Source organism: Pseudorasbora parva, chromosome 6 (assembly GCF_024679245.1).
Source record: "Pseudorasbora parva isolate DD20220531a chromosome 6, ASM2467924v1, whole genome shotgun sequence".
Lineage (NCBI taxonomy): Eukaryota > Metazoa > Chordata > Actinopteri > Cypriniformes > Gobionidae > Pseudorasbora > Pseudorasbora parva.
Window position 1 is genome coordinate 1,338,415 of NC_090177.1, and position 16,949 is coordinate 1,355,363.

The following is a 16,949-nucleotide window of genomic DNA, read 5'->3' on the forward strand; positions in this document are numbered from 1 at the left end:
TAAAAATTATTTTGTAACATATATTTATTAATAAATATCTAGTACAGTATATTTGATTTACAGTAAATTTAAACTTCCATAACTTTTTTATACTTTACTTTTTTGAAGTGATTTCACTTGAGCTATACTCTGCTGACTGTCTTCTTTAAAATGATGCTAAACTTAAGTCTATATTCCAAAGCGTTCTTGAATTGCAACCATTTAAGTTTGGATAGTGAATTTTCATGTATATTTTCAAAAAGGAGATGACTGATAAAAGGTTAAAAAAAACAAAAAAAAACAATTTTCTTTACAGTTAAGTTGTTAAGCAAAATTAATACATTTTGGTTTATTCTTTCTATAGGTTACTTTAGACATGTAACATATCCAGGTTTTTTTTACAGTGCATTCCCCTCAAAACTGTTTCGGTTGACAAGCTAAATCTCACGAATGAGGAAATTATGAAAATTAAAAACATGCTTAGCCATTCATCAAAAGTGCTGATATGTTCATTATTCATTATTCTCATTTACCACAACAGCCGTCTGTGTGTCGTCCACTGTAAACCCTAATGCTGTCTTTACTTAAACAAATCAAGTAATCTTGACTAAATATTACTAGTTTAGTCCAAATACTCAAAAATATAAGTTAGTATAACTTATTAACCTACAAAATACATAAACTTAAGATTTTAAGTTGAATGAACTCAAAATCATAACTAATTAAAATAAGCTCACTCTGGTCTTGCTTTGGCGTGATTAGCCATGCCAGGAGTTCTGCCTGGCAACAAGAGAACTAATTCACTGATTGGAGGACATTTACAAAAAGCGGTCCTTTTCTGTTGCTGATTTAAATTAAGATGGAGACTGTGTGTTTTTCATTGTGTGCAATCTTAAAATCAGTAAGTAAAAATTTGTAAGTTACTAAACATAATAATAAAAAGTGTGAAAACTAACTTATAACTAACCAGACTGACTTTATTTCTGTTTTAGTGAAAATAATAGTTTCGTTGGAAGTCACCATGATGGAGATCAGTGTTTGCTTTAGTCGGCTCTTGACCCTTGACTGTGTAATATTAGTGTCTCTCTGGCTGCTTTGTGTTTGTGAGACACATTTGTGAAGTAACACAAAGTCAAGAGAAAATAACATCAAGTGAAGTTGTTTAATCATTGACGATGAAAACATCATCATATGTTGGCCGGATCCTTGATCTTATGCGGAATCTAATGCTTTGGTTGTCAAAGCAGTTATTAATAGTTCTGAAATATTAATACAAATTTCCATGAATTTCTTTACTCTTGTGGTAATTGAACAATTTATTATTTTATTTTTTGTGCACAAAATGTTTAAATCTACGGCATTAGTTAGACATGCACAGACATCAAGAATCCGTGTATGAATCTCTACAATGGTGACAATCCAAAAAAATAAAAATACATCCGATAAACAGATCAACTCTGAACATAAAACAAGCTACAAAAACATCAGAACAAAAGAGCAAAAGTAAAAGCTAATAGTAAGAATCAAAGAAAATTTGTCACACAATTCAGATGTATAATTTATTCATGCTGCAATGCATGCTGAAGTTTTGATTGGTTGTACCCAGCATGGTGTACTGCAGTGGTTCTCAAATGGGGGTACGTGAAGGCACTCCAGGGGGTACGTGAGATTTAAAAAAATAATTACCATCCATGCAAAAATCCTAAAAAAATCCCAGAATCTCCCCCATACCAGGATGGTTTGACCCAACCTGTCATTTGCCGCCTGGCATCAGCTGTCAATCACTTGGATCAGCGATTGTGTGACCAGACGTCCCGTTTCCTGGTTTTTAATGTTTTGTCCCCAAATGGAGCTGTCCCCGGAAATGTACCCGTTTTGCAGCTCATTCCAAACAACCCTCAGATATTTTGGGGGGAAAAAAGTAAGCAAACAACATCATACAGCAGCCGCTGGTTTCAGGAGCAAGAGTTCAGTGATTATTTTCACCAGCAGATGGCGCTGTGAGCTACGCTGACTCAGCATGGTCGCCTGCCGCTACTACTTCATGAAGAACGTCGAGAGCAGACAGAACGGCATTATCGTCAAATATCAAAAGAAACCTCATTATCGCTTTCAAGGTAGTAACATACTAACTATTGGCTTTTAATATAAAGTAATATTGTTTGTATGTACTTTATAAGAGAGCCTCAAAAAGGTACGGATTGATCTGCCTGAAAATTTCCTTAGTCACAACGCAGTGATTACCATACCTCTAACATATAAATTAAATACAGTAACCTACATGTGCAGAATACATATACTTTCTACCTAAAATAAGCCTAAAATGCAAAATATCATGACCAATTAAGGATACTAAGAATTATTTTCAAGCATAAACATTAAACTTTTGAAGTAAAAACAGTAATTTATATAGTATAAACTTAAATACCGAGGATCGCCAGTTTGCCAACAAATACGTGAGAAAATTATTGAAATGTTTAAAAACAATGTTCCTCAAAGAAAGATAGGAAGAGATTTGGATATTTCACATTCAACAGTGCATAACATAATTACAAGATTCAAGGAATCTGGAGGAATTTCAGTGCGTAAAGGACAAGGCCGCAAGCCTAAGCTGAACAACCGTGATCTCCGATTCCTCAGGCGGCACTGCATCAAGAATCGGCATTCATCTAGAAGCGATATCACCACATGGGCTCAGGACTACTTTGACAAACCTTTGTCAAGTACCACAATACGTAGTTACATCCACAAATGCCAATTAAAACTGTACTGTGCCAAAAGGAACAAAGTCCTGGCTGCGGAGGAAGAGGGTACGGGTACTTGACTGGCCTGCCTGCAGTCCCGACCGGTCTCCAATAGAGAATGTGTGGCACATTTTGAAGCGCAAAATGCGACAACGAAGACCCCGTACTGTTGCCCACCTTAAGACTTGTTTGCAGGAAGAAAGGGACAAAATTACACCTGAAACACTTCATCACTTGGTGTCTTCAGTCCCTAAACGTCTTTTAAGTGTTGTGAAAAGGAATGGCAACATTACAAAGTGGTAAATGCTTTACTGTCCCAACTTTTTTTGAAATGTGTTGCAGGTCTGAATGACAGGAAAGGATGCATATTTACAAATGACATGAAGTTGACCAGACAAAACATGAAATATTTTGTGTTCATATTGTCTGCAATGAAATACAAGTCAAAGTCATTTTAGAAATCACTTCTTTTTTATTTTATTTGCACATTCCATACTGTCCCAACTTTTTCTGATTTGGGGTTGTACAATATTGTTTTAAACTGCTTATTTACAATGGTTCATAGCTTAACTGTTTTCATTGTTTGTTTGTTTTAAATGTTTTGTTTTATTTTATTAAATCCAGACCAAAAATCCTAATAATCAAACTAAATCATAATGACTATTAATGTTAATAATAATAATATAGGGACTCCACAACAACAAAAATATTAAAATTATTGTCCCCATTTTTTAACTAAAATACAACAACAAATGAGATTTTAGTTTTGACCACTGAAATAGGAAATGTCCCCAGTTTCCATTTCAGAATTATGGTCACTGTGTTCACTACATTAGTTTGAATCACTAAATTTAGTGATGATAAATATTTCCAATAAATTTAGTCATGTATTATTATCATCTAAAATGTTTGAAATAGTTTAATTTTTTCAAATGTTGAAATTTTGTATGTGTTTATCTGTTCCAAAGTTTAAAGGGTTACTTCAGCGATTAGCATATGGCTTTGTATCAGTAGAAACCCTGGAGTATATTCAAATGATTGTGCTTTTCCCCCTCATATCTCCCTGAGACAAGAGATTTATGCATTTTATTTCTGGAAAAATTCCTCCTATGATGCAAATTGACGATTTTTGCATCATAGGAGGAATGTTTGCCCAAAGGCTAAAGACTCCAGCCAGCAGAGGGAGCCGTTTCCGCATGTTTTGAACCCGCGCATGAGGATGGAGATCACACTCGCAGCTCAGCTCAGCTACAGGCACTCATTTAAACGGAGCTATGGTGAGCAATGTAAGTCTTTTAACTTCTCAAATTAATTTCTATGAAAGTTAAGCTAGTAAAGGCATGAACTGAAGCGCTCCAGACTGAACTGGCGTTGTGAATGTATGCCGCGAGTGTAGTCGCGATTACCTCAGCTCTCATCACGAGAGCTCATCAGCTCATTTATCTCACTCCTGCAGTTAGTGCTCAGTGCTGTGAGACTCGCGCGGCGACTCACTCATTATATTGAACACACGTTCAGTTTTTAATTGTAGTGTCTTCTCTTACTCAGTCACTGTAATCAAGTTGGTGACGTTGGGGAGTGGCCTCACAGGGCAGCGAAGCATTCTGGGAATTGTAGTCTTTCATCCCCATGAGACAAATATACATTGTCTGTCTTTTCTCAGTCTAGAAGACACCAAATTCAAAAATAATTTCACATTTCTACTGCATTGATGACCCAGTTTAAATACAGATTCATCTTCCCAGCGCTGAAGTACCCCTTTAATAAACCAGACACAGATGGCAGCGCTCTGTTTTAAGTCTTTTAATAAATGTTTTACCAAAAATACTTTGCGCTGGTTAGAGGGTACTTGGCTGAAAAAATATTTCACAGGGGGTACATCACTGAAAAAAGGTTGAGAACCACTGGTGTACTGAACTTCTGGTGTACCCAGTTTGGTGAACTTAACAATTTAAGTACAGTGAACGAGAGCACCAAGTTAAGTGAACTTAAAAATACAAGTTTTGGGAGACTCCATTACTCAACTGAATTGAGGGAACGAGTTTACTCAAATCAATTGAGTTCAATCAACTTATCAGGGTTTTCAGTGCAGCGTTTAGGAAAACCTCCACATCTCTTAAAGCGGCGGTTCTGGGTTTAATTCTAGGCTTGGTTGTGTTTATGGGGCACAGTATAACATGTCTTAATACTTTTTTTTTTTTTTAACGCTGTATTTTTCTTCTATCCTCCCTTTATTCCGCACCGCTGTCTGTGCTTTGAACGGCTCGTTTGCTTCCTGCTTCTCTGAAGCCCCTGCCTCTGAAAAACGCAATGGTCTTAGATTGGTCAGATGGCCAAATGTAGTTTCCTGTATTTTTATTGGCTGAAGCACAGGTTAAGGCCACGCCCCTTACGGGCAGAAGTCACATCTGCGGAGACTAGCGAGGGTTTATGATGTCACTAACCCAGGAAGAAGCTCGTTGTAGTCCAAACCGGCCATTTTTGTAGGCAATAAACTGCCGTAACTTTAAAAGACAATATCTCCGTTTGCAGTGAACTTTCAGCGCTGTAACTTTGCAGATACTGTTTATGCTCAAGCAGCGACATTACACACTAACTAAAGTTACACAAGTCACATCACAGCGGCATCACACACTAACTAAAGTTACACAAGTCACATCACAGCGACCTCACACACTAACTACAGTTACACAAGTCACATCACAGAGACATCACACACTAACTAAAGTTACACAAGTCACATCACAGCGACCTCACACACTAACTACAGTTACACAAGTCACATCACAGAGACATCACACACTAACTAAAGTTACACAAGTCACATCACAGCGACCTCACACACTAACTACAGTTACACAAGTCACATCACAGAGACATCACACACTAACTAAAGTTACACAAGTCACATCACAGCGGCATCACACACTAACTAAAGTTACACAAGTCACATCACAGCGACCTCACACACTAACTACAGTTACACAAGTCACATCACAGAGACATCACACACTAACTAAAGTTACACAAGTCACATCACAGCGACATCACACACTAACTAAAGTTACACAAGTCACATCACAGCGACATCACACACTAACTAAAGTTACACAAGTCACATCACAGCGACATCACACACTAACTAAAGTTACACAAGTCACATCACAGCGACATCACACACTAACTAAAGTTACACAAGTCCCATCACAGCGACATCACACACTAACTAAAGTTACACAAGTCAAATCACAGCGACATCACACACTAACTAAAGTTACACAAGTCACATCACAGCGACCTCACACACTAACTACAGTTACACAAGTCACATCACAGAGACATCACACACTAACTAAAGTTACACAAGTCACATCACAGCGACATCACACACTAACTAAAGTTACACAAGTCACATCACAGCGACATCACACACTAACTAAAGTTACACAAGTCACATCACAGCGACATCACACACTAACTAAAGTTACACAAGTCACATCACAGCGACATCACACACTAACTAAAGTTACACAAGTCCCATCACAGCGACATCACACACTAACTAAAGTTACACAAGTCAAATCACAGCGACATCACACACTAACTAAAGTTACACAAGTCACATCACAGCGACATCACACACTAACTAAAGTTACACAAGTCACATCACAGCGACATCACACACTAACTAAAGTTACACAAGTCACATCACAGCGACATCACACACTAACTAAAGTTACACAAGTCACATCACAGCGGCATCACACACTAACTAAAGTTACACAAGTCACATCACAGCGACCTCACACACTAACTACAGTTACACAAGTCACATCACAGAGACATCACACACTAACTAAAGTTACACAAGTCACATCACAGCGACATCACACACTAACTAAAGTTACACAAGTCACATCACAGCGACATCACACACTAACTAAAGTTACACAAGTCACATCACAGCGACATCACACACTAACTAAAGTTACACAAGTCACATCACAGCGACATCACACACTAACTAAAGTTACACAAGTCCCATCACAGCGACATCACACACTAACTAAAGTTACACAAGTCAAATCACAGCGACATCACACACTAACTAAAGTTACACAAGTCACATCACAGCGACATCACACACTAACTAAAGTTACACAAGTCACATCACAGCGACATCACACACTAACTAAAGTTACACAAGTCACATCACAGCGACATCACACACTAACTAAAGTTACACAAGTCACATCACAGCGACATCACACACTAACTAAAGTTACACAAGTCACATCACAGCGACATCACACACTAACTAAAGTTACACAAGTCACATCACAGCGACATCACACACTAACTAAAGTTACACAAGTCACATCACAGCGACATCACACACTAACTAAAGTTACACAAGTCACATCACAGCGACATCACACACTAACTAAAGTTACACAAGTCCCATCACAGCGACATCACACACTAACTAAAGTTACACAAGTCACATCACAGCGACATCACACACTAACTAAAGTTACACAAGTCACATCACAGCGACATCACACACTAACTAAAGTTACACAAGTCACATCACAGCGACATCACACACTAACTAAAGTTACACAAGTCACATCACAGCGACATCACACACTAACTAAAGTTACACAAGTCACATCACAGCAACATCACACACTAACTAAAGTTACACAAGTCAAATCACAGCGACATCACACACTAACTAAAGTTACACAAGTCACATCACAGCGGCATCACACACTAACTAAAGTTACACAAGTCACATCACAGCGACATCACACACTAACTAAAGTTACACAAGTCACATCACAGCGACATCACACACTAACTAAAGTTACACAAGTCACATCACAGCGACATCACACACTAACTAAAGTTACACAAGTCACATCACAGCGACATCACACACTAACTAAAGTTACACAAGTCACATCACAGCGACATCACACACTAACTAAAGTTACACAAGTCACATCACAGCGGCATCACACACTAACTAAAGTTACACAAGTCACATCACAGCGGCATCACACACTAACTAAAGTTACACAAGTCACATCACAGCGGCATCACACGCTAACTAAAGTTACACAAGTCCCATCACAGCGACATCACACACTAACTAAAGTTACACAAGTCACATCACAGCGACATTACACACTAACTAAAGTTACACAAGTCACATCACAGCGACATCACACACTAACTAAAGTTACACAAGTCACATCACAGCGACATCACACACTAACTAAAGTTACACAAGTCACATCACAGCGACATCACACACTAACTAAAGTTACACAAGTCACATCACAGCGACATCACACACTAACTAAAGTTACACAAGTCACATCACAGCGACATCACACACTAACTAAAGTTACACAAGTCACATCACAGCGGCATCACACACTAACTAAAGTTACACAAGTCACATCACAGCGGCATTACACACTAACTAAAGTTACACAAGTCACATCACAGCGGCATCACACGCTAACTAAAGTTACACAAGTCACATCACAGCGACATCACACACTAACTAAAGTTACACAAGTCACATCACAGCGACATCACACACTAACTAAAGTTACACAAGTCACATCACAGCGACATCACACACTAACTAAAGTTACACAAGTCACATCACAGCGACATCACACACTAACTAAAGTTACACAAGTCCCATCACAGCGACATCACACACTAACTAAAGTTACACAAGTCACATCACAGCGACATCACACACTAACTAAAGTTACACAAGTCCCATCACAGCGACATCACACACTAACTAAAGTTACACAAGTCCCATCACAGCGACATCACACACTAACTAAAGTTACACAAGTCCCATCACAGCGACATCACACACTAACTAAAGTTACACAAGTCCCATCACAGCGACATCACACACTAACTAAAGTTACACAAGTCACATCACAGCGACATCACACACTAACTAAAGTTAAACAAGTCAAATCACAGCGACATCACACACTAACTAAAGTTACACAAGTCCCATCACAGCGACATCACACACTAACTAAAGTTACACAAGTCACATCACAGCGACATCACACACTAACTAAAGTTACACAAGTCACATCACAGCGACATCACACACTAACTAAAGTTACACAAGTCACATCACAGCGACATCACACACTAACTAAAGTTACACAAGTCACATCACAGCGACATCACACACTAACTAAAGTTACACAAGTCACATCACAGCGACATCACACACTAACTAAAGTTACACAAGTCACATCACAGCGACATCACACACTAACTAAAGTTACACAAGTCACATCACAGCGACATCACACACTAACTAAAGTTACACAAGTCACATCACAGCGACATCACACACTAACTAAAGTTACACAAGTCACATCACAGCGACATCACACACTAACTAAAGTTACACAAGTCACATCACAGCGACATCACACACTAACTAAAGTTACACAAGTCACATCACAGCGACATCACACACTAACTAAAGTTACACAAGTCAAATCACAGCGACATCACACACTAACTAAAGTTACACAAGTCACATCACAGCGACATCACACACTAACTAAAGTTACACAAGTCACATCACAGCGACATCACACACTAACTAAAGTTACACAAGTCACATCACAGCGACATCACACACTAACTAAAGTTACACAAGTCACATCACAGCGACATCACACACTAACTAAAGTTACACAAGTCACATCACAGCGACATCACACACTAACTAAAGTTACACAAGTCACATCACAGCGACATCACACACTAACTAAAGTTACACAAGTCACATCACAGCGGCATTACACACTAACTAAAGTTACACAAGTCACATCACAGCGGCATCACACGCTAACTAAAGTTACACAAGTCACATCACAGCGACATCACACACTAACTAAAGTTACACAAGTCCCATCACAGCGACATCACACACTAACTAAAGTTACACAAGTCACATCACAGCGACATCACACACTAACTAAAGTCACACAAGTCACATCACAGCGACATCACACACTAACTAAAGTTACACAAGTCCCATCACAGCGACATCACACACTAACTAAAGTTACACAAGTCACATCACAGCGACATCACACACTAACTAAAGTTACACAAGTCACATCACAGCGACATCACACACTAACTAAAGTTACACAAGTCCCATCACAGCGACATCACACACTAACTAAAGTTACACAAGTCCCATCACAGCGACATCACACACTAACTAAAGTTACACAAGTCCCATCACAGCGACATCACACACTAACTAAAGTTACACAAGTCACATCACAGCGACATCACACACTAACTAAAGTTAAACAAGTCAAATCACAGCGACATCACACACTAACTAAAGTTACACAAGTCCCATCACAGCGACATCACACACTAACTAAAGTTACACAAGTCACATCACAGCGACATCACACACTAACTAAAGTTACACAAGTCCCATCACAGCGACATCACACACTAACTAAAGTTACACAAGTCCCATCACAGCGACATCACACACTAACTAAAGTTACACAAGTCCCATCACAGCGACATCACACACTAACTAAAGTTACACAAGTCACATCACAGCGACATCACACACTAACTAAAGTTACACAAGTCAAATCACAGCGACATCACACACTAACTAAAGTTACACAAGTCACATCACAGCGACATCACACACTAACTAAAGTTACACAAGTCACATCACAGCGACATCACACACTAACTAAAGTTACACAAGTCACATCACAGCGACATCACACACTAACTAAAGTTACACAAGTCACATCACAGCGACATCACACACTAACTAAAGTTACACAAGTCACATCACAGCGTCATCACACACTAACTAAAGTTACACAAGTCCCATCACAGCGACATCACACACTAACTAAAGTTACACAAGTCACATCACAGCGACATCACACACTAACTAAAGTTACACAAGTCACATCACAGCGACATCACACACTAACTAAAGTTACACAAGTCACATCACAGCGACATCACACACTAACTAAAGTTACACAAGTCAAATCACAGCGACATCACACACTAACTAAAGTTACACAAGTCACATCACAGCGACATCACACACTAACTAAAGTTACACAAGTCACATCACAGCGGCATCACACACTAACTAAAGTTACACCAGTCACATCACAGCGACATCACACACTAACTAAAGTTACACAAGTCACATCACAGCGACATCACACACTAACTAAAGTTACACAAGTCACATCACAGCGACGTCACACACTAACTAAAGTTACACAAGTCACATCACAGCGACATTACACACTAACTAAAGTTACACAAGTCACATCACAGCGGCATCACACACTAACTAAAGTTACACAAGTCACATCACAGCGACATCACACACTAACTAAAGTTACACAAGTCACATCACAGCGACATCACACACTAACTAAAGTTACACAAGTCACATCACAGCGGCATCACACACTAACTAAAGTTACACAAGTCACATCACAGCAACATCACACACTAACTAAAGTTACACAAGTCACATCACAGCGACATCACACACTAACTAAAGTTACACAAGTCCCATCACAGCGACATCACACACTAACTAAAGTTACACAAGTCACATCACAGCGACATCACACACTAACTAAAGTTACACACAGAGCCGGCCCAGCCACTAAGCGACCCTTGCAATTGCAAAGGGCCCCGTGGCCTGCAGAGGGCCCCCTAGAGAGCGCACGCACCTCGCCTCATCTGTTTGGGGAGGTGTTTATTATACTCGAAGTGCAGACTGGGTGCAGACGTGACGAGACGTCATGCTCGGCCAGATTCGCCTCGAGCTTCTTCGGTTGCGGAGCCGCACGCAAAGTTACAAAATTTGACGTGCACACCGCCAAGCGAAATTGGGTCTCGCGCACTCCTCGTTGAAGCAATTTTTGCCGCGCTCGTGCGGACGCGTCAAGTATAGACAAGGCTTAAAGCTACACTGAAGTTGGCCGTTTGATAAATGCAAGTTAATTCTTCAGTTCAATATTTGTGTCTAAAAACGGCACATAAGTTCCTGTAGAGATAGCAATACACATTCTCCTTTTTTTTTTGCCAAATAAATGAAAGCATGTCATCAATGTCTTTCTCTTGCTGTATCAAAATCTCACCTAGCTTTCCTCAGAGATAGTCAAGTTCAGTTTGTGCATGATTACATGATATAACAATTGTGTTAATACTGTATCCTGAATTGTGGATAAGTAAGCTATATATCATATTATGCTGAAGTAAATTTCTGGAGTGTTAACAAGTAAAAGCAAAAACAACAACAACAACAACCGTACAGAACTTAAAAACCGTGACCCTAAAGCCGTGATACGAACCGAACCGTGGCTTTTGTGAACCGCGTGCCACCCCTAATGTGTACCTAAAGCAGTTTTCATCCATTTTATTTATTGCTTTTGGTATTTATTCAAGTGTATTTTTTGTTAACAGACTGAGAGTCCATTGCTTTTCTTGTTTTTTGGTTGTTTTGTTAATTTATTGTGGATATTTAAAATGTTTTCCGTATCAGAGTCTTTAGAGATAAAAGTTTATTAATCTTTAAAAAAGGTGTACCTGCATTATTATGCCATTATCATTATTTTAGATGAAAATGGGTTTAGAACGAAAAATCTTATCATTTATCGCAATAATTTCTTGACCAATATATTGTCCAGCAAAATTTGTTATCGTGTGCTGTTTTTGCCTTTTAAACTCTGGTGTCAATTAAAAATGTTTCTTTGATGGTCAGTGAAAATCACTTTATCAGTCTTTTTATTCAGCAAGTTCATCCGTGTGTGTTCATTGCACTGCACTGCCATTCAGCTCAGTGGTATCATAATTTTCCTGTTAGACATCAAACATGGAACTCAACTCAAGAACTCAAGGTCTTTTATTGACGTTCTGTACATGTTACCACATAAGAACGAAATACGTACTCAGGACCAGCAGCGTAAAAAAAATATAATTATCATACAGTAGGCTACATAGAATAATTAAAACATAATTTAATAGACTACAAAATTTTAAAGTAACATAGTAGATATATGTACAGTATAGTTATAAGGTAGTCATTGCTTTTCTTTAGGCCTTACTTAAAACGGTCAAGGGCCTCCAACCAAATTTTGCTTAGGGCCCCCAAAGGTCTAGGGCCGGCTCTGGTTACACAAGTCACATCACAGCGACATCACACACTAACTAAAGTTACACAAGTCACATCACAGCGGCATTACACACTAACTAAAGTTACACAAGTCAAATCACAGCGACATCACACACTAACTAAAGTTACACAAGTCACATCACAGCGACATCACACACTAACTAAAGTTACACAAGTCACATCACAGCGACATCACACACTAACTAAAGTTACACAAGTCACATCACAGCGACATCACACACTAACTAAAGTTACACAAGTCCCATCACAGCGACATCACACACTAACTAAAGTTACACAAGTCACATCACAGCGACATCACACACTAACTAAAGTTACACAAGTCACATCACAGCGACATCACACACTAACTAAAGTTACACAAGTCACATCACAGCGACATCACACACTAACTAAAGTTACACAAGTCACATCACAGCGACATCACACACTAACTAAAGTTACACAAGTCACATCACAGCGACATTACACACTAACTAAAGTTACACAAGTCACATCACAGCGACATCACACACTAACTACAGTTACACAAGTCACATCACAGCGACATCACACACTAACTAAAGTTACACAAGTCACATCACAGCGACATCACACACTAACTAAAGTTACACAAGTCACATCACAGAGACATCACACACTAACTAAAGTTACACAAGTCACATCACAGAGACATCACACACTAACTAAAGTTACACAAGTCACATCACAGCGACATCACACACTAACTAAAGTTACACAAGTCACATCACAGCGACATCACACACTAACTAAAGTTACACAAGTCACATCACAGCGACATCACACACTAACTAAAGTTACACAAGTCACATCACAGAGACATCACACACTAACTAAAGTTACACAAGTCACATCACAGCGACATCACACACTAACTAAAGTTACACAAGTCACATCACAGCGACATCACACACTAACTAAAGTTACACAAGTCACATCACAGCGACATCACACACTAACTAAAGTTACACAAGTCACATCACAGCGACATCACACACTAACTAAAGTTACACAAGTCCCATCACAGCGACATCACACACTAACTAAAGTTACACAAGTCACATCACAGCGACATCACACACTAACTAAAGTTACACAAGTCACATCAAATCAAATCATAATGAAGTGAGTTTTTGCTTAAAACAGGCAAAATGATCTGCCAATGGGGTGAGAAAAATAATATTATTTCTGATTGAAATCTTGTTTCTTGTTTCCGTCCCAATCAGAAATAAGATTATTTTTCTCACCCCATTGGCAGATCATTTTGCCTGTTTTAAGCAAAAACTCACTTCATTATGATTTGATTTTCAACAACACAAGAACAAATATCTCATGTCGTTTTACTGATCTAGTAAATGCATCTTGATTTAAGATTTGTTAGATATTTAGACTGGAAACAAGACAAAATGACTCAGTAAGAAGAGCATTTTTTTCATATTAAATCGATTTATTTCTCAAAGTACATGAGTCAAGTAGGGTTTCCTGCAGATTTAACCCTGCAGAAGATCATATCTTTACATGCAGGATAATCAGAGTGAATGCGAAAAGAAGATAAATGGCACTTTCTCAGCCATTAAACTAAAATCCTCATGCTTTACTGAGACTTAACATGAACGTTGTGCGATCTTGATAATGAGTTACTGTGCAACACACACACACAGCTGTGGTTAAAATTAGGGAAATTAAAAAACCCAACTTTGGTTCAAGAATGTCCTGATTTAAACTATAAAACCGACTGGGAGTTACACCCCTATGAAACAAAAATATATTGCAGTATATTGGAAAATGTCATGCAATACATTAGGCAATATACTCATATATATGGGATTTAATATTTATATTTTCCAATATATTGCATTATATTGAAAGCGACAATAATTTGTATATTTTGCAATATATTACATAAATACTATAATACCATCAATATATTATTCCATGTAGTTACAATATATTACGTTTCAAGTGGTAAATATATTTTCCTTTCGTAAGGACATTTTAGGCCTAAACTTATTTCAGATTTTAGTATATTTTAATTTGTTTACAAAACACTAACTTCGCTCAAAACCAGCCCTAAATCAATATATCAGACTTTATGAATCAGCTGACAAACTTTGAGATTTAATATGGATGAACTTTAATCACGCGAGCTGCTGTTTGTTTGTTTGTTTGTTTGTTTGTTTGTTTGTTTAGCAGAAACTAAAATGACCGCAGTATATCTCGTTTTACACACACTTTCATTTTCGCCTTCAAACTCCAGCAAATATCAGTAATCGAGCCGATGGTTTATATGACACACTGACTCGAGATATGCCCAATAAGCCAATTAACATTAAATCATTTCTTACCTCCGGGTAGGTTTCCGCGTAAAGATACGCGTGTGAGAATGTGTGTGTGTGTGTGTGTGTGTACGGTCAGTGATCAGGAAACATAATCAAGGAAGTTCAGACTCGCGCGCGTCTATTATTATTATTCATGTTCATGTTACACTTATGAAGGCTCACTCTTCCCTGTTTTGTAGGTTTTGGATACCGTGGTGTAAATAGTTCGCCTGCCAATTTTATTTTAACTGTCTGCTGAAGTTTGCACATGGATAACGTCACTTGTTCGTGTGTGTGTGTGTGTGTGTGTGTGTGTGTGTGTGTTTCTCCCTTACAACATGGTAACGATTCATGTAGATGCGCATTGATGTTTGTACAATGTTTTCCGTTTCTTAAAAATATCTTCATATTCTTCTTCTTTGGGGTTTTCTTGTCAAAACAAGTAGTGCGCATTTCGCCACCTGCTGGACGGGTCAGTGATTGTTTATAATCTTTCAGACTTTTAAAGGTGTTTATTACTAAAGCATAAAAATAACATATATGTTTGCAGATATGTAGAAAACATGCTAAATTCAGCTACTTGTTTCTCAGAAAAGCAACTCTACAGCCACACTGCAAAAAAATGCTTTTTTTACTTCGTATTTTTGTCTTGTTTCTAGTCAAAATATCTAAAAAAAAATCTCAAAACAAGAATTTTACTAGACGAGCAAAAGTAATTGTCTTGTTTTGAGGAAAAATAACTCAAACAAAAAACAATATTATTTTTCTCACCCCATTGGCAGATTATTTATCTTATTTTAAGCAAAAAACTCTTTTAATTTTGATTAATTTGTTCCCAAAACAAGACAATGATTTTTACTTGTCTAGTAAATGTTTCTTAATGTAAGAATAATAATGTGTTCGATTTATATAGCGCTTTTCTAGACACTCAAAGCGCTTTACATTGAAGGGGGAATCTCCTCAACCACCACCAATGTTCAGCATCCACCTGGATGATGCGACGGCAGCCGATTGGTGGACGGCGCTCACCACACACCAGCTGATTGGTGGAGAGGAGACAGAGTGATGAAGCCGATCAGGAGAGGGGGATGATTAGGAGGGCATGATGGACAGGGGCCAATGGGCAAATTTGGCCAGGATGCCGGGGTTACACCCCTACTCTTTTTCTGAAGGATATCCTGGGATTTTAAATGACCACAGAGAGTCAGGACCTCGGTTTAACGTCTCACCCGAAGGATGGTGCTCTTTGTCAGTATAGTGTCCCCATTACTATACTGGGGCGTTAGGACCCACACAGACTACAGGGTCCAGAGCTCGAGTCCACCTTAGACCCAGTGCTAGAGCTTGAGTCCACCTTAGACCTAGTGCTAGAGCTTGAGTCCACCTTAGACCCAGTGCTAGAGCTTGAGTCTACCTTAGACCCAGTGCTAGAGCTTGAGTCCACCTTAGACCCAGTGCCAGAGCTTGAGTCCACCTTAGACCCAGTGCTAGAGCTTGAGTCCACCTTAGACCCAGTGCTAGATCTTGAGTCCACCTTAGACCCAGTGCTAGAGCTTGAGTCCACCTTAGACCCAGTGCTAGATCTTGAGTCCACCT

The 16,949-nt window shown here is 38.7% G+C and overlaps 1 protein-coding gene across 1 annotated transcript in view; it reads right to left on the reverse strand.

Annotated features, from left to right (window-relative positions):
* tec (tec protein tyrosine kinase) overlaps nt 1–15,507 on the reverse strand; it is a 68,941-nt gene extending 53,434 nt beyond the window's left edge. Inside the window, exon 1 of the mRNA XM_067445374.1 lies at nt 15,381–15,507. The gene's annotated coding sequence lies outside the window, so the exon portion shown is untranslated. The remainder of the gene's footprint in view (nt 1–15,380) is intronic.
* Nucleotides 15,508–16,949: the final 1,442 nt, after the last annotated feature.